The sequence below is a fragment of the Protopterus annectens genome, chromosome 9.part0 (genome assembly GCF_019279795.1).
Source record: "Protopterus annectens isolate FY-2018-M chromosome 9.part0, PAN1.0, whole genome shotgun sequence".
Taxonomy (NCBI): domain Eukaryota; kingdom Metazoa; phylum Chordata; order Ceratodontiformes; family Protopteridae; genus Protopterus; species Protopterus annectens.
This window is the reverse complement of record NC_056743.1, coordinates 1,519,713,949-1,519,734,210: the sequence shown is the minus strand read 5'-3', so window position 1 is coordinate 1,519,734,210 and position 20,262 is coordinate 1,519,713,949. Positions and strand designations below refer to the sequence as shown.

At 37.1% G+C, this 20,262-nt stretch overlaps 6 non-coding genes across 6 annotated transcripts; all 6 read right to left on the bottom strand.

Moving 5' to 3' along the window:
* Window positions 1-143: 143 nt before the first annotated feature.
* TRNAM-CAU lies at window positions 144-216 on the bottom strand. The gene has a single exon. It is a non-coding gene; the product is annotated as a tRNA-Met (tRNA).
* Window positions 217-1,502: 1,286 nt separating this feature from the next.
* On the bottom strand, window positions 1,503-1,575 carry TRNAM-CAU. The gene has a single exon. It is a non-coding gene; the product is annotated as a tRNA-Met (tRNA).
* Window positions 1,576-2,859: 1,284 nt separating this feature from the next.
* TRNAM-CAU lies at window positions 2,860-2,930 on the bottom strand. Its single transcript has one exon. It is a non-coding gene; the product is annotated as a tRNA-Met (tRNA).
* A 1,284-nt stretch (window positions 2,931-4,214) lies between these two features.
* Window positions 4,215-4,287, bottom strand: TRNAM-CAU. The gene has a single exon. It is a non-coding gene; the product is annotated as a tRNA-Met (tRNA).
* Window positions 4,288-5,571: 1,284 nt separating this feature from the next.
* On the bottom strand, window positions 5,572-5,644 carry TRNAM-CAU. The gene has a single exon. It is a non-coding gene; the product is annotated as a tRNA-Met (tRNA).
* Window positions 5,645-13,273: 7,629 nt separating this feature from the next.
* On the bottom strand, window positions 13,274-13,346 carry TRNAM-CAU. The gene has a single exon. It is a non-coding gene; the product is annotated as a tRNA-Met (tRNA).
* Window positions 13,347-20,262: the final 6,916 nt, after the last annotated feature.

The window sequence follows — 20,262 nt, the reverse complement described above, 5'->3', positions numbered from 1 at the left end:
TTCACAGGGTGTCCTTTTAGAGAAAGAAAGGTACTCTGTGTATTTTATTGAGCACCAAACGAGCTTCAGGTGTCTTCTTCGCACAAGTAATACATGCTGACATGTCTACATCGTTGTCATCGAAAACACCTAAAATTTGAAATTGCCCTGTGTGAGGATCGAACTCACGACCTTCAGATTATGAGACTGACGCGCTACCTACTGCGCTAACAAGGCTTAAAAAGCTACTCGTCACCACTTCCATTTCTTTATACATTCTATATGGCTGTATATTTTTCATTCTATTCAGCTATGGAATGTCTTTTCTTCCTTGAGAAAAATGATCACTCTTGCTCTCATAAGTATGACACATTAAGTTCCGCCTAAGCTACAGAATAACAATCTGCTCCACAACAAGCAGGCAGTCCTTTACACTCAACATTTGCCCTCAAAATAACAATTAGATAGTCTGAGTAGGAGAGCGTGCGAACTGCTGCTGCACTCTCTCATTACTGAGCCTTGTGACCATCATTCTTGGACTCGAAGGTTCTGGCCAAGATGCTTTGTCAACTGCTAACACAAATCACCAAGATGAAACCATGGATAAAAGAAGGGACACGTACAACAGGATGCATTTCATCATGTTTTATAGACAGCCAGGAGTACTGACATTTTCATCTAACTGATAGAGAAGTGGGTGAGTCAAAAGACCCCAGGAAGCCCTTCTCTTTTTCCATAAAAATGAGCTCAGCATGGATGCTGGCACCTTCTCACAATGAAGCCTAAGTGGAAAGGCTCTCATCAGCTGTACAATCACAAAGTCTTTCTCTCTGCCAGTGGCCGCTAATGTGGCCAGAAGTTGATTTCAGCAGAACGGAAGACTATCCTCTGGCAGACAGAGCAATGTAGCTTCACAGATGAGCTTAGCAAGCAAAATCACGTGGCCCAAACTATTGATGCAGCTTCTGAAAAAGCGATAAACTTGTATGAAGATAGTTGTTTGAATTTTACGGTATGCATTCCTCAGGCCGTACCTTACTTCATTTCACTTAGCAGAGTTAGACACTTTTGATGGAAGTGAGGCTCACTGAACTCCAGGGCTCCTTCCACAGAGCCTGCAAAGTAGCCATCTGATGATAAAAACCTTAACACCCATCACACATTCATAGCATGCACATGAACATTCTTTCATTTTATAGTACACAAATCTCATGTGGTCACTGCAAGCCCAAAGACTTGTGAGCTTTTTGTTTATGTGCGCGCACCTAAGAAGTCTGCCGGTGAATTCACTTTCTACGTCTGACTGAGAAGCTTACTTTCAGTAACCCTTACTTCTGAAATTGGGAGTGAGGTGGTGATGCATTCACGAGGTAGGAGGGATTCACAGGGTGTCCTTTTAGAGAAAGAAAGGTACTCTGTGTATTTTATTGAGCACCAAACGAGCTTCAGGTGTCTTCTTCGCACAAGTAATACATGCTGACATGTCTACATCGTTGTCATCGAAAACACCTAAAATTTGAAATTGCCCTGTGTGAGGATCGAACTCACGACCTTCAGATTATGAGACTGACGCGCTACCTACTGCGCTAACAAGGCTTAAAAAGCTACTCGTCACCACTTCCATTTCTTTATACATTCTATATGGCTGTATATTTTTCATTCTATTCAGCTATGGAATGTCTTTTCTTCCTTGAGAAAAATGATCACTCTTGCTCTCATAAGTATGACACATTAAGTTCCGCCTAAGCTACAGAATAACAATCTGCTCCACAACAAGCAGGCAGTCCTTTACACTCAACATTTGCCCTCAAAATAACAATTAGATAGTCTGAGTAGGAGAGCGTGCGAACTGCTGCTGCACTCTCTCATTACTGAGCCTTGTGACCATCATTCTTGGACTCGAAGGTTCTGGCCAAGATGCTTTGTCAACTGCTAACACAAATCACCAAGATGAAACCATGGATAAAAGAAGGGACACGTACAACAGGATGCATTTCATCATGTTTTATAGACAGCCAGGAGTACTGACATTTTCATCTAACTGATAGAGAAGTGGGTGAGTCAAAAGACCCCAGGAAGCCCTTCTCTTTTTCCATAAAAATGAGCTCAGCATGGATGCTGGCACCTTCTCACAATGAAGCCTAAGTGGAAAGGCTCTCATCAGCTGTACAATCACAAAGTCTTTCTCTCTGCCAGTGGCGCTAATGTGGCCAGAAGTTGATTTCAGCAGAACGGAAGACTATCCTCTGGCAGACAGAGCAATGTAGCTTCACAGATGAGCTTAGCAAGCAAAATCACGTGGCCCAAACTATTGATGCAGCTTCTGAAAAAGCGATAAACTTGTATGAAGATAGTTGTTTGAATTTTACGGTATGCATTCCTCAGGCCGTACCTTACTTCATTTCACTTAGCAGAGTTAGACACTTTTGATGGAAGTGAGGCTCACTGAACTCCAGGGCTCCTTCCACAGAGCCTGCAAAGTAGCCATCTGATGATAAAACCTTAACACCCATCACACATTCATAGCATGCACATGAACATTCTTTCATTTTATAGTACACAAATCTCATGTGGTCACTGCAAGCCCAAAGACTTGTGAGCTTTTTGTTTATGTGCGCGCACCTAAGAAGTCTGCCGGTGAATTCACTTTCTACGTCTGACTGAGAAGCTTACTTTCAGTAACCCTTACTTCTGAAATTGGGAGTGAGGTGGTGATGCATTCACGAGGTAGGAGGGATTCACAGGGTGTCCTTTTAGAGAAAGAAAGGTACTCTGTGTATTTTATTGAGCACCAAACGAGCTTCAGGTGTCTTCTTCGCACAAGTAATACATGCTGACATGTCTACATCGTTGTCATCGAAAACACCTAAAATTTGAAATTGCCCTGTGTGAGGATCGAACTCACGACCTTCAGATTATGAGACTGACGCTACCTACTGCGCTAACAAGGCTTAAAAAGCTACTCGTCACCACTTCCATTTCTTTATACATTCTATATGGCTGTATATTTTTCATTCTATTCAGCTATGGAATGTCTTTTCTTCCTTGAGAAAAATGATCACTCTTGCTCTCATAAGTATGACACATTAAGTTCCGCCTAAGCTACAGAATAACAATCTGCTCCACAACAAGCAGGCAGTCCTTTACACTCAACATTTGCCCTCAAAATAACAATTAGATAGTCTGAGTAGGAGAGCGTGCGAACTGCTGCTGCACTCTCTCATTACTGAGCCTTGTGACCATCATTCTTGGACTCGAAGGTTCTGGCCAAGATGCTTTGTCAACTGCTAACACAAATCACCAAGATGAAACCATGGATAAAAGAAGGGACACGTACAACAGGATGCATTTCATCATGTTTTATAGACAGCCAGGAGTACTGACATTTTCATCTAACTGATAGAGAAGTGGGTGAGTCAAAAGACCCCAGGAAGCCCTTCTCTTTTTCCATAAAAATGAGCTCAGCATGGATGCTGGCACCTTCTCACAATGAAGCCTAAGTGGAAAGGCTCTCATCAGCTGTACAATCACAAAGTCTTTCTCTCTGCCAGTGGCCGCTAATGTGGCCAGAAGTTGATTTCAGCAGAACGGAAGACTATCCTCTGGCAGACAGAGCAATGTAGCTTCACAGATGAGCTTAGCAAGCAAAATCACGTGGCCCAAACTATTGATGCAGCTTCTGAAAAAGCGATAAACTTGTATGAAGATAGTTGTTTGAATTTTACGGTATGCATTCCTCAGGCCGTACCTTACTTCATTTCACTTAGCAGAGTTAGACACTTTTGATGGAAGTGAGGCTCACTGAACTCCAGGGCTCCTTCCACAGAGCCTGCAAAGTAGCCATCTGATGATAAAAACCTTAACACCCATCACACATTCATAGCATGCACATGAACATTCTTTCATTTTATAGTACACAAATCTCATGTGGTCACTGCAAGCCCAAAGACTTGTGAGCTTTTTGTTTATGTGCGCACCTAAGAAGTCTGCCGGTGAATTCACTTTCTACGTCTGACTGAGAAGCTTACTTTCAGTAACCCTTACTTCTGAAATTGGGAGTGAGGTGGTGATGCATTCACGAGGTAGGAGGGATTCACAGGGTGTCCTTTTAGAGAAAGAAAGGTACTCTGTGTATTTTATTGAGCACCAAACGAGCTTCAGGTGTCTTCTTCGCACAAGTAATACATGCTGACATGTCTACATCGTTGTCATCGAAAACACCTAAAATTTGAAATTGCCCTGTGTGAGGATCGAACTCACGACCTTCAGATTATGAGACTGACGCGCTACCTACTGCGCTAACAAGGCTTAAAAAGCTACTCGTCACCACTTCCATTTCTTTATACATTCTATATGGCTGTATATTTTTCATTCTATTCAGCTATGGAATGTCTTTTCTTCCTTGAGAAAAATGATCACTCTTGCTCTCATAAGTATGACACATTAAGTTCCGCCTAAGCTACAGAATAACAATCTGCTCCACAACAAGCAGGCAGTCCTTTACACTCAACATTTGCCCTCAAAATAACAATTAGATAGTCTGAGTAGGAGAGCGTGCGAACTGCTGCTGCACTCTCTCATTACTGAGCCTTGTGACCATCATTCTTGGACTCGAAGGTTCTGGCCAAGATGCTTTGTCAACTGCTAACACAAATCACCAAGATGAAACCATGGATAAAAGAAGGGACACGTACAACAGGATGCATTTCATCATGTTTTATAGACAGCCAGGAGTACTGACATTTTCATCTAACTGATAGAGAAGTGGGTGAGTCAAAAGACCCCAGGAAGCCCTTCTCTTTTTCCATAAAAATGAGCTCAGCATGGATGCTGGCACCTTCTCACAATGAAGCCTAAGTGGAAAGGCTCTCATCAGCTGTACAATCACAAAGTCTTTCTCTCTGCCAGTGGCCGCTAATGTGGCCAGAAGTTGATTTCAGCAGAACGGAAGACTATCCTCTGGCAGACAGAGCAATGTAGCTTCACAGATGAGCTTAGCAAGCAAAATCACGTGGCCCAAACTATTGATGCAGCTTCTGAAAAAGCGATAAACTTGTATGAAGATAGTTGTTTGAATTTTACGGTATGCATTCCTCAGGCCGTACCTTACTTCATTTCACTTAGCAGAGTTAGACACTTTTGATGGAAGTGAGGCTCACTGAACTCCAGGGCTCCTTCCACAGAGCCTGCAAAGTAGCCATCTGATGATAAAAACCTTAACACCCATCACACATTCATAGCATGCACATGAACATTCTTTCATTTTATAGTACACAAATCTCATGTGGTCACTGCAAGCCCAAAGACTTGTGAGCTTTTTGTTTATGTGCGCACCTAAGAAGTCTGCCGGTGAATTCACTTTCTACGTCTGACTGAGAAGCTTACTTTCAGTAACCCTTACTTCTGAAATTGGGAGTGAGGTGGTGATGCATTCACGAGGTAGGAGGGATTCACAGGGTGTCCTTTTAGAGAAAGAAAGGTACTCTGTGTATTTTATTGAGCACCAAACGAGCTTCAGGTGTCTTCTTCGCACAAGTAATACATGCTGACATGTCTACATCGTTGTCATCGAAAACACCTAAAATTTGAAATTGCCCTGTGTGAGGATCGAACTCACGACCTTCAGATTATGAGACTGACGCGCTACCTACTGCGCTAACAAGGCTTAAAAAGCTACTCGTCACCACTTCCATTTCTTTATACATTCTATATGGCTGTATATTTTTCATTCTATTCAGCTATGGAATGTCTTTTCTTCCTTGAGAAAAATGATCACTCTTGCTCTCATAAGTATGACACATTAAGTTCCGCCTAAGCTACAGAATAACAATCTGCTCCACAACAAGCAGGCAGTCCTTTACACTCAACATTTGCCCTCAAAATAACAATTAGATAGTCTGAGTAGGAGAGCGTGCGAACTGCTGCTGCACTCTCTCATTACTGAGCCTTGTGACCATCATTCTTGGACTCGAAGGTTCTGGCCAAGATGCTTTGTCAACTGCTAACACAAATCACCAAGATGAAACCATGGATAAAAGAAGGGACACGTACAACAGGATGCATTTCATCATGTTTTATAGACAGCCAGGAGTACTGACATTTTCATCTAACTGATAGAGAAGTGGGTGAGTCAAAAGACCCCAGGAAGCCCTTCTCTTTTTCCATAAAAATGAGCTCAGCATGGATGCTGGCACCTTCTCACAATGAAGCCTAAGTGGAAAGGCTCTCATCAGCTGTACAATCACAAAGTCTTTCTCTCTGCCAGTGGCCGCTAATGTGGCCAGAAGTTGATTTCAGCAGAACGGAAGACTATCCTCTGGCAGACAGAGCAATGTAGCTTCACAGATGAGCTTAGCAAGCAAAATCACGTGGCCCAAACTATTGATGCAGCTTCTGAAAAAGCGATAAACTTGTATGAAGATAGTTGTTTGAATTTTACGGTATGCATTCCTCAGGCCGTACCTTACTTCATTTCACTTAGCAGAGTTAGACACTTTTGATGGAAGTGAGGCTCACTGAACTCCAGGGCTCCTTCCACAGAGCCTGCAAAGTAGCCATCTGATGATAAAACCTTAACACCCATCACACATTCATAGCATGCACATGAACATTCTTTCATTTTATAGTACACAAATCTCATGTGGTCACTGCAAGCCCAAAGACTTGTGAGCTTTTTGTTTATGTGCGCGCACCTAAGAAGTCTGCCGGTGAATTCACTTTCTACGTCTGACTGAGAAGCTTACTTTCAGTAACCCTTACTTCTTTTTTTTTCCATAATAAATCTTTATTGTTATATACTTTTCATACAAAATTATAAAATATAAACTACTAACTAACACTGTAACTATCACACCAAACAATATACAATATTTACAAGAATTCTTCCATATAAGACATCAGAAATATAGGAAAAACACAGGAATAATTAGTAAGTTTCCAATATTGAACAGTTTGATTAGACATTTGTCTCCAAATATAGCAATGATTATTACTATCTTCAATTCAAAAGTTTTATGATAATATAATATTAAATGTCTGTTCCCAAATTTTCGGATTACTGATACCCTTACTATGTGAATTTAAAAGTAGTTTATGAGCTAGTATATGTTTTGTCGCCAACACTCTGAAGTTTTGCCATGATATTTTAGTTGGGTCTAGCCAATTTGAAGCTATATAAAGCTTCATTAGTAAGAAAATATTAATATGAACTATACTCTGTGATCTGGTAAGTTCCTTCGGGGGAATATGCAAAATCATAAATTTCCAAGACAGTGCTGTACTTTGGTAGCCCACTTTCTGAAGTTGAATTTTAAGGGAATTCCACAGTTTGTATACACACTTACAGCTCCAGAACATATGAAGATCAGCCGGTTGAGTTTTGCAGTATGGACATGTTGCAGAGTTTTTAGAATTAAATTTATGCAGGGCAAGGTGTGTATAATATGCATTATTCCAAATCATCAGCTGTGTATATAACAGTTTTTGAAGAGAAGTTGATTTAATAGTCGATTCAATTGCCTTTAACATATTACTTTTATCTGTCAATAATATTTTCTCTTCCCAATAATTTGATAACAAAACTTTACCTTGAAATTTAAGTTCTTTAATTAATTTATTCGTAGCTGTTATACATTTAATAACTTGTTGGAGAGCTTGCCACAACTCAGAGAATTTATTTATAGTCTCTTCATCCAGTTTAAAGTTTTGTAGGTAACTTATAGTAAATTCTCTAATCTGTCTAAGAATAATCAGGTAATTTTTAGGTAAATTAAATTCTTGTCTTACTTGGTTGGGCGATCGATCCAGATGTTTATATATATCGATCATAGTTAAATTAACAATTAATGGAAACTTCTTTAGATCAATTAATTGGTTGTTCACCTTTACATTTGGGTTCCTGTGAAAGGGCTGAAAGACCATCATATGCTGAAGTAAATCCAATGATTGAAATAGACTCTGTAAAGATAATATTTCAGTTTTAATGTGTTCCACAATCCCATATACCTTCAGAATATCTTCACCTAGAAAGGGCATTGCTTTAGGATTAATGTTCAACTTTAAAATATATTGATAGTTCAGGGTTAGCCAAGTTGGTGTCCACTTAGTACTAGTTATCTCATGATTGGCCATTCTTAAAATCCTATTAGAATTCACAATCAGATAATACGTTTCAAAATTAGGCAACTCCAGACCTACTTTACTTTTTGGGGTCATTAATTTGTCATAAGATACGCTAGTTTTCTTTGGCTCCCAAATACATTTAGCCAAATCTTTATGAATTTGTTTAAAAAATGTTCTTGAAAGAAATAAATGGGCTGACCTAAAAATATACAGTAACCGTGGCAATACATTAATTTTTATAATAGAAACTTTTGCTAATACTGGCAAGTGCAAATGTTTCCATCTCACAAAATCAGAAACTATTTGTTCCCAAACTATTTTAATGTTATTATTACAGAAATCTTTATTATCTGTAGAAAACACACCACCAAGGTATTTAATATTACCTTTGAATGTTACCTGCCCCAGTAAAGGTAACAATGAGAAAGGTTTAGGTGTCTTTAAAGGGAATATATTGGTTTTCCCCAAATTAATTTTATAGTTAGAAACCTCTGAAAAATCATTAACTGCTTTCAATATCTTCTCAGTGTCTGATACTGGAGATGCACAATAAATATTCAGATCATCAGCAAAAGCTGCCATTAATATTTTAGTTCCATACATTATTGGGACATTATGATAAACCTTCTGCTTAATATATAAAAACAAAGGTTCAAGATAAATATTAAATAGTAAAGGGGACAAAGGACAACCCTGTCTAGTTCCCGACCTAATCTGTATTCTTTTGGAAAAACTTCTGTTAATATACAGTGTAGTATAAGGATTACTATATAAAAATTTGTAAGATTTGAACAAATTCCGGGGATATATTAAAATAAGGTAAGAGATAAAACAGAAAATTTGTGTCTACCCTATCAAAGGCCTTCTGTGCATCTATTATAAGAGCATATATATTCAGATTATTTTGCTTTGCATGCGCTATCATAGTATGCAATGAAAGTGTATTATCACTTGTTTGTCTACCTGTCATAAATCCAGCCTGTTCTTTAGATATTATATGAATCATGATTTTCTTCAATCTAAATGCTATAATTGAGGTTAAAATTTTCATGTCTACGTTAATTAATGATATCAGTCTATAATTATCTGGATTCTGGGGATCTGAGTTAACTTTATGTATAAGAATAGTTTGGAAGCATTAAGATGAGGATCATGAATTTTATTCCTAATTATATAGTTAAACACACCTGAAAGTATCTTACCGATAAACTCTGCAAACTTCTTGTAAAACTCCACTGTCAACCCATCAGGACCCGGTGATTTCTTTGGTTTCATATGCTCAATTATATATATTATTTCTTCTTCTGATATCGGTTTAACCAAATCATTTTGAAAATCCTCTCCTATTTTTGGAAACTTAATCAGGTGTAAAAATTGTTCATAAACTGTATCAGAGGATATATCCTTCTGCCCCTCATAAATATTAGTATATATTTTCTCAAAGATATCAATAATATCTACAGTTTTACGATATATCTTATTATTAAGTTGTATTTCTGAAATTTGCCCATTTGTTTTTGATTGATTAATGATCCTAGTCAGCACTCTCGATGGCATTTGAGCATGATTAGCATACTTAACTAGAGTCTTATAATCTTGAAATGTTACTCTAAAGTTTTGAATTAAGAAGAGATCCCTTTGACATTTAAGCAACTCTTTCTCTGTTTGCTCATTAAAGTTTAACATTAGCTCTTGATCGAGTAGTTTAATTTTGGATTCCAAGTTTTGAATGTCTTTATTTAATATTTTTTATAATAAAAGGCTTTTTGCAAAAGGACCCGTCTTATTTGAGCTTTAAATGCAGCCCATTCAATATCTGGGGCATTCTGATGTTTATTTAAACCACCCAGTAAATCTTTAAGGTAGTTTGAAATTTCTTGTAATATGTTATCCTTATTTAGCAAGTTTGGATTCAGAGACCAATTATACCCTCTTTGTCGTAAGATATCTTTTACTTCTTTAGCGAAACTCAGCGAAATTTTTGAGTGATTTGATAGGTATCTGGCATGTGTAACAACTGTAAGGTCTAAGTTAATCAATGATCTTGAAATCAGAAAAAAATCTATTCTGGACCACATTTTGTGACATGGGGAATAAAATGTAAAATTATTAGTACTATTATCATTATTTAAATAGTGAAAAAGGTCATATAATTGAAAATCTTCTTTTAAATCATTCAGTGCTAATACAGCATGCTTATTAAATGCTCTTTGTGGACATGATCTATCCAACTTCGGATTTTGGTAAGCATTCCAGTCACCTCCCATAATTACATAGTGTCTATCGATTTGCATTAAAATAGAATATAATGATGTTATAAATATTTGTTGGTTATTACATGGCGCATAAATATTAAAAAGTACTATAGGTTTATCAAATAGGGCAGACGAGAGAGTGACATAACACCATCTCCCATCTTTATCTGAATTAGAGTCCAAAATCTTCTCTTTATACTGATCTTTAATAATTATAGCTACCCCCGCACTATTTGACTTACCTTTCGATGTTATTACCTCTCTGATCCATTTCTTTTTTTTAATATCCGCCCATTGATCATTCATTAAATGAGTTTCCTGCAGTAAAATAAACCACGCCCTAGCCTGCAACAATACATGAAACAATAGTTTCCTCTTCTTCAAGTTCTGGAGCCCTTTAACATTCCATGAATCTAATTCCCACATTTCAAAGGTTGGCTATACAGTAAAAGGTTTGGAGAGAAAACATAGGTAAACAGATACAGTAATTTCAAAGTCATACATATAGTGGAAGCAATTCTTATATCCTGTCCTACCCCAGTGCTTACCCACTCTAACCCTGGACCAGGATAAATATAGGTCTTATATAACATGTAATACCTAAGGTATACAGAAAAAAAACAAATATAAAACACTACATTATATAGTTTAAAATGTGTTCCATAGTTAAGACCTATAAACTCTAACTTACTTATGACAAAGCCTAAACTAAGCATTCCCTAACGAACACTGCCATGAACTACAACTCTATGGTTACCTATTATTTAAACAATTCAATCTGCACATATAATAAGACAGTACATATAAAATATATTACATAAAAGGAATTTTTTTTTCCTTTTCCTATACTGAGATTAGCTATCATACAGAGTCCGCATGAGAGAGAGAGAGAGAAAGAGAAAAAAAAATAAATAAATACTCATACCCTTAAATAAATAAAAAACTACTTGGTAATATCCTTACTTATAAGTTCACTTTAACCTAGTTTAATAATAAAACAGACTACTAACTAACTAAAGTAAAATATAGTACCCTCTATACACAATACATTAAAAACTATAATGACAACTACATTGTACTAACATAATAATAACCCTGCACCCTCTGTAACTACTATAATTACAAGATTTTAAGTAACAGTTATTAGGAAAGCATAACAAGTGTGCCTATGTGTTTAATTTACCAAACATCACGTTTTTTCACTGTTAAATAAGCAAAGGTAGTGTTTAAACAGTTCCCTTTGGTTTCCCAAGGCAGGAAATGCTATGAAATATTCGCGATGGGGGACCGCTTTAACAGACGGACACCCGGAAGTGTCACATCGAATTCGACCCCCTCGATAGCATTTTAGGCATTTCCTGTCTTCCTCCTCATTGAAAACAGTTTTTTTACGCCATAAAACATTGGAAAACGAGTGCAGGTAATCCAGATAAGGAAAACAAGCAGTTTTATTACTCTGAAAGGGGCCTGCAGCTTTTCACATGAAAACAAAGGATTACACAGACCTGGAGACACAGTAGATAATGGATCCCATCTCAGCAGCCTGCCAGTCTCAACGAAGGTTCAGTTCAAGTCTCTGATGCAGGTAAAGCCTTGAAAATTTTAAGAAACACAGTTTTAGCCTAATTTTTGGTAGAAACAGAATATTTGATTCCATCCATTGTAAAAATAAGCACATTAGGGTATTTCATTTGAAACTTAATTTGTTTATTAATGAGGAATTTGCAGTATGGAGACAAAGCCTGTCTTGCCTGTCTGACCTACATAGGCAAATCTTGTGATAAAGATATTTTATTAGTTTCCCACATAATATAACCACCAGCTTGTTTTGCAGTAATAAGTATTCTACTTACATCTTGATAGTTGAGAATTTTAGCATATACAGGTCTTGGAAAGTTAGATGCTTGTACCTCTCTTAAAGCTCTGTGCGCTCTTTCAATAACAATCTGTTTCATCCCCTCAGAGTTATTTAATAGCACTGCAAATATTTGTAGTATGGATGGAATTAGCTCATTATACTGGATAGATTCTGGAATCCCTCTGATGATAACATTGTTTCTTCTGGATCTTCCTTCTAAGTCTGTAAGCTGTATATCCAGATCATGTAGATTTGTTTTTTTTTCCAGTAAAGTTATTTTGTCCTCATTTTCCGAAATTCTAGCTTCCTTCTTATCCATTCTTTCCAGTACATGTACTTCCAAATGACTGTATTTGATAAGTCAGTTCTTTCAGTGCTTCTTGAACAGGCAGCAGAGCTCTTTTGATGTCTTCCATATTTAAAGGCTGATCAGGTTTAGCTTTAATCCCTGTTTTCTGTTGTTCCTGCGTTTGGGTAATTCTTTGCCTTTTGGAAATCGCATCTTTTTCAGGTGACTGTAATTCCGAAAGTTTGGTTTTAGTCGTAGTTGTCTCCATACTTTTAACTTCTTTAGACATCCTATTAGTACACAAATCATTACAGTATAGAAAGCACACGGTCCATTTGTTTACTTCTCTCTGCAGAGACAGCTAATCTATTGCAATCCAGTGAAATATATTCCTTTTTATCCGTTTTTTCTCCTTAATATAGGATAATTAAGTGTAGATAAAATTATTTCTCGAAGATTTGATGTTAAAAACCTCGTGTTATCAACTCAGGGTTTTGAATTTCTCAGGTTAAATGGAGAGCTGCAGTTCAGCAGTGTTCAAAGAACGGCAGCCATCTTTGAATCTTCAAGTAGCCCTTACTTCTGAAATTGGGAGTGAGGTGGTGATGCATTCACGAGGTAGGAGGGAATCACAGGGTGTCTGATTAGAGAAAGAAAGGTACTCTGTGTATTTTATTAAGCACCAAAAGAGCTTCAGGTGTCTCCTTCGCACAGGTAATACATGCTGACTTGTCTACATCGTCGTCGTCGAAAACACCTAAAACTTGAAATTGCCCTGTGTGAGAATCGAACTCACAACCTTCAGATTATGAGACTGACGCGCTACCTACTGCACTAACAAGGCTTAAAATGCTGCTCGTAACCACTTCCATTTCTTTATACATTCTATATGGCTGTATATTTTTCATTTTATTCAGCTATGGAATGTCTTTTCTTCCTTGAGAAAAATTATCACTCTTGCTCTCATAAGTATGACACATTAAGTTCCGCCTAAGCTACGGAATAACAATCTGCTCCACAACAAGCAGGCAGTCCTTTACACTCAACATTGCTCTCAAACTAACAATTAGATAGTCTGAGTAGGAGAGCGTGCGAACTGCTGCTGCACTCTCTCATTACTGAGCCTTGTGACCATCAATCTTGGACTCGAAGGTTCTGGCCAAGATGCTTTGTCAACTAACACAAATCACCAAGATGAAAACATGGATGAAAGGAGAGACGTACAACAGGATGCATTTCATCATGTTTTATAGTCAGCCAGGAGTACTGACTTTTTCATCTAACTGGTAGAGAAGTGGGTGAGCCAAAAGACCCCCAGGAAGCCCTTCTCTTTTTTCCATAAAAATTAGCTTAGCATGGTTGCTGGCACCTTCTCACAATGAAGCCTAAGTGGAAAGGCTCTCATCAGCTCTACAATCACAAAGTCTTTATCTCTGCCAGTGGCCACTAATGTGGCCAGAAGTTGATTTCACCAGAATGGAAGACTACCCTCTGGCAGACAGAGCAATGCAGCTTCATAGATGAGCTTAGCAAGCAAAATCAGGTGGCCCAAACTACTGATGCAGCTTCTGAGGAAGCGATAAACTTGTATGAAGATAGTTGTTTCACTTTTACGGTATGCATTCCTCAGACCGTACCTCACTTCATTTCACTTAGCAGAGTTAGACGCTTTTGATGGAAGTGAGGCTCACTGGACTCCAGGGCTCCTTCCACTGAGTCAGCAAAGTAGCCAACTGATGATAAAAACCTTAACACCAATCACACATTCATAGCATGCACGTGAACATTCTTTCATTTTATAGTACACAAATCTCATGTGATCACTGCAAGCCCAAAGACTTGTGAGCTTTTTATTTATGTGCGTGCACCTAAGAAGTCTGCCAGTGAATTCACTTTCTAGGTCTGACTGAGCAGCTTACTTTAAGTAACCCTTACTTCTGAAATTGGGAGTGAGGGGTGATGCATTCACGAGGTACGAGGGAATCACAGGATGTCCTATTAGAAAAAGAAAGGCACTCTGTGTGTTTTATTAAGCACCAAAGGAGCCTCAGGTGCCTCCTTTGCATAGGTAATACATGCTGACATGTCTACATCATCGTTGTCGAAAGCACGTAAAATTTGAAATTGTCCTGTTTGAGGATCAAACTCAAGACCTTAAGATTATAAGACTGACACGCTACCTACTGCGATAACAAGGCTTAAAATGCAGCTTATCACCACTTCCATTTCTTTATACATTGTATATGGCTGTATATTTTTCATTCTATTCAGCTATGGAATATCTTTTCTTCCTTGAGAAAAATGATCACTCTTGCTGTCATAAGCAGGACACATTAAGTTCCTCCTAAGCTATGGAATAACAATCTGCTCCACAACAAGCAGGCAGTCCTTTACACTCAACATTTGCCCTCAAACTAACAATTAGATAGTCTGAGTAGGAGAGCGTGCGAACTGCTGCTGCACTCTCTCATTACTGAGCCTTGTGACCATCATTCTTGGACTCGAAGGTTCCGGCCAAGATGCTTTGTCAATTGCTAACACAAATCACCAAGATGAAACCACGGATAAAAGGAGGGACACATACAACAGGATGCATTTCATCTCAGCTGCTGCCACATGGGGTAAGCATCTCAATGTTTCAGCAGTCCGTCTTATGCTTGAAGTTCCACGACCATTAAATCTATGCCAACGAATGAAATTTGGGCTAATCTGTATCAATCAAATGAATGTACCCACTTCCCTTATATAAAAATACTAAAATGACAATTTTTCTCAATTGTAACCTAATGGCTGAAGCAGATAGCTTTACTGATAAGTCGCTGCTCTGCGACTCTTCAGTGGCAAGCACCAGTTTAGGCTGATACCAAATTGCAGCATGACATGGGAGCAGATGGATGTTTCCACTCTTTCTCAGGACTGACCGAGATTGAAGAACTGAATCTGCAATGAAACTGCATAATGCTCTCCACTCACAACTGGGTCTTAACATGGGAAAGCTCATTGCTCCCTTTCCTCTCCACTTTCCAAACCATCACAGGGGGGGTCCCCTCACCGCAAATTGCAAGCATCTCCGTTTTATAGACAGGTAAGAATACTGACTTTTCATCTAACTGATAGAGCACGTGGGTGAGCCAAAAGACCCCCTGGAAGCCCTTCTTTTTTTCTATAAAAATGAGCTCAGCATGGATGCAGGCACCTTCTCACAATGAAGCCTAATCACACATTCATAGCATGGAGATAAATATTCATTTCTTAGTAAACAAATCTGATGTGTTCACTGCAAGCCCATTGACTTGTGAGATTTGTATTTATGTATGCGCACTTAAGATGTCTGCCAGTGCTTTCACTTTCTCCTAACTAGTAAACAAAAAAAACTGCTATGATCTACATAACAAATGTTTTAACCTCCAGCACCTCTGCATAAGAGCCTTGATGGAGTACAAAGACTTATGAAACAGATGCCTTTAATACCAGACAACACGAGGCAGCATCATGTAGGTGTAGCAATTTAGTATCACATTAATTATTTAATGATGTACTTCCAATTGCATTCCCTATTTAAACCTAATGGTGTGAAATTCTTATTCTTTAATATAAAAGTTTCTTTCTGTAATAATTTATCTTTAATTTCTGCATGTTATCGCATTTTGACCTTCACTTGTTCTAAAAACACAAGCTTTTAAACTATTTTCGTGGAAGTGTTTAAACTGCAGTTCTAAAGGGTGTTCTAATCATTCATATTTAATATCTCTTATATGTTGTTGGAACTGAATTTTAAAAGCCCTTTAACTTTCCCCTGCATAAAACAATTCACATGAACATTTTAATACATATGTAATACCTTCTGTATTACATGAAAAATCATTTCTAAGATACAATTTCAAACCATTAATCTTAGAAAACTTATTTACTGTATATTTACATACAGAACATTTATCACATTTGAAAATACCTACCCTGGGAGTTATATGAAGATTATGTGTGTTGTTTGGTGGAATAAATCTACAATGTACTGCCATACCTGCTAAATTGCATCCCCTCTTACAGGATACATGTGGAAAATTGCTAAACCACCCAGATCTTTATTCCTTGATAAAATACACCAATAATATTTTAATAAATCACTTAACTGTTCACTCAGCATATTATACACTGTTACAAAATAAATATCCTTACTTTCCTCTTACTTCATATAACATTATGGTTTCTTATCAAATGCTTGTTATCTGGTTGTTTATGGAATTTTTGACTTCCCATCAATTCTTTACCATTACGTTTGTTTAAAAATTTTTGGATAGAATTTTCCAATATTTCTTTACCAAATTCTCTCTTAACAAACATATCTGCTGTATATTGCACCCCCTCTCAAAAAATTATCCTGATTATGAATTTCGTCTAATTGTAAAAATTCTTTATATAGTAATCTAAAAACAAAAATGAAAACTCCAGCAAGGCTAGAACTTCCACTGGGTGACCTCCCAAACCTCTAGTATTAGAGGCACATGGGATATATGCAAATTAACCTTATGAACATCAGGTGTTTCAGTTCATTGGCAATTCTAAATGCCCATGATTTGTTTCGTCGTTTCAATGGACAATTTCAGGCCAATGGATACGTATATTTCTGGATATGCATATGGATAGTTTTACAGTGACCCTAATGATAATGGACATCAGCTGGGTATAACAGCCCTTTGTTTCTAATGCTTAGTCAAACACTCTGCTTGTGCTGTGCTGACTGCATTCAGAATTGTCAATGAGCTGAAACACCTGATGTTTACAAGGTTCATTTACATATATCCCATGTGCCTCTGATACAAGAGGTTTGGGAGGTCACTCAGTGGAAGTTCTAGCTTTGCTGGAGTTTTCATTTTTGTTTTTTTGATTGTTTTTTCAGTGACCTTCTCACTCATTGTTTTAGTTTGTTGTCTGGGATAGTTTTGCAGTGACCCTAATGATAACTGACATCAGCTGGGTATAACAGCCCTATGTTTCTAATGCTTAGTCAAACATTCTGCTTGTGCTGTGCTGGCAAGGTCATAACAAGGCCGAAATGTGCATATGCACAGCTAGTGGGGTTTGGCTTTATTGGCCTGAAATTGTCCATTAAAATGACGAAACAAGTCATGGAAATTCAGAATTGCCAATGAGCTGAAACACCTGATGTTCATAAGGTTCATTTGCATATATCCCATGTGCCTCTGATACAAGAAGTTTGGGAGGTCACTCAGTGCAAGTTCTAGCTTTGCTGGAGTTTTCGTTTTTGTTTTTACTGATTGGTTTTTCAGTGACCTTCTCACTCATTGTTTTACCATATAGTAATGTAGAAATAAGGTGGGGGGATGGCAACTAATGCCATATAAAAACATATTTCCTGCTTCCAATTTTGAATGTACTGAAGTATGAATTTGTCCCTCTACCAAACCATACAAATTCAATTCTAGAAAAGTAACTTATACTTCTGTTTGTATCCCAGCAAATGTAAAACTGAATTGGTTAATCTGAATATTGTGTATACATTGATGAATTTCATTTTCTCCAACATGACATAAAAAATTAGATCATCAATGTAACTTAAGTACTTCATTACATAGGTCTTAAAAATTTGTGATAATACAAATACTCCAACTCAAATTTAGCCATAACTAAATTAGAATACATGCAGGCAAAAGCTGCCCCCATAGCTGAGCCTTGAATTTTATGGAACACTTCATCATTAAAAATAAAAATATATATTCTTAAGACAAAACAATACTAATTCGTGAATATAATTAGATAGAGGCTATTTCCCATAAAATAATATAAAGCCTGGGTTCCTAATTAGTGTTGTACATTAGTATATAAACTTTTTACATCCGGAGAAAACCAATACATATTAAATATCTCACTAAACATCCTTAATTTTCCCCAAAAAATCATTGGTATCCTTAATATAAGAGGGCACTTTCACAACATAAGGCATAAGAAATTTGTGCAAGAAAATTCCCTTATGTAAAAAATATTATCTTGCTGACACTATAGGAAACCATTTAAATTATCTATGCCTTTGTGGATTTTAGAAAGACAATAAAATGTCGCTATCTGTGTGTTAGAAACACTAAACTTTCTTTCCACGTCTTGTTTAGAAAAATATCCTAAGAGAACTCCTTTATTCAACAGTAATAAAGATTGTTCCACAATTTCATTATAAATATTTATATCACTTTTTTCATATAACAAAGTGTCATTTAGATGATCATAACACATTTTGGCATAGTATGTATGATTCAAAATAACAATTTTGTTTCCCTTGTTGGCAGGTTTATAACCAAATTATGATCACCACACAAAGCATTTTAAAGCCATCCGTCATTCTTTGCTAAAATTTGTTATTAAACACACTCTCAATTGCATGGTTAAAAGCTGTGGTAAAACTTTGTATGTCTTTGTTAATAAAAGGAGGAATAAACATACTATCATATTTAGCCTTGCTAATATCTAATGCATTATAAGCATTACACTTCTTTAAGTTCACATTCATCTGAAACACATGAAAAAAATGAGGTGGCAGCACTACTATCTAAATCATTAAGTTCAATATCACCACTCCACTTACTAAAAAAAAAAATCCAAAAGATGCAATTTTACAGAAAAATGCAAAACCTCACATTTAAAAACATACAAATGAGGCAGTATTGTAGGTATGAACATTCAGCCTAAATTTAAATCTGATAAAGGTGCTTCAGGCACATCATAAGTAGATAATTAAAACTAAAGACTTAAAAATATCATTTGCACCATCATTACAAGCAATAATACAATTTAGTCTTTTTAGTTTTACCGTCCGATTGTTTGTCTGTATTTCTATATTGTCCCTATCCATTTCTTCCTCTCTTCTTACTATTTGTGGATTGCTGACTTGTAAAAGCATTGTTTGAAACCTTTCTGGGTGGATTGCTGGATTCTGTTCCAGGGGCAATGGCAGAAAATTCCCTCCATTATCTCCATCCATTGCCATTTCAGTATCCTCTGACATAGCAAATGAGACTAAGGGAGATTTCTCAACTCCCGCCCCTTGGCAGGATGATGTAATGGGATTTGATTTGTTTTTCCATAGAAAAGCTTTATCGTTGTTATAATCACGCAAGTCCTTTTTAAGTTTATGCTTCTTCCATTCCATTAAATCAGTCTCATAATTTCTGCCAACAAATTATCTAATCATAATTATTTAATTACCTAATCATAATGATTTAATTTGTCCATTAATTTTTGACCACAGTGAAAAATATCCTCCTTCATTTTCTTCTGTTTCAGTGAGTCTCTTTATATGAGAATTTTTACCCACTCCATAGAGCACTGATGTGCTGCAGCAATCCACCGACCCCTAAAGATTTGATCTTCTTCATTAGCTGGATCAAATGGAGTGGTGAAGTTCTTAAATGCTCTTAAGCCAGCGGATGCAATGTCCAACTTCAAATATCTCTTAAGGCTCAAGGTGTCAAAATGAACATTTGTCTCTTTAAACAGTAGGTTCTCCAATGTATTGTTCAATTCCTGCAGCTCAACTGAAATGGTGGCAGCAGCAGACATTTCAACAGATGCAAAAGGATTGTCTGTCCTATGATTTCTTTCCTCAATGTGCTTATCCCAAAATTTGACAGAAACATCCATGGCTCTAGGGACAAGATCTTCCAATTGAAAAATAGGTCGACTTTGTTTGGTTGAATCTCATTTCACTGAATTTCATTTCACCCCAACCACTTCGCTGAAAATTCAAATTA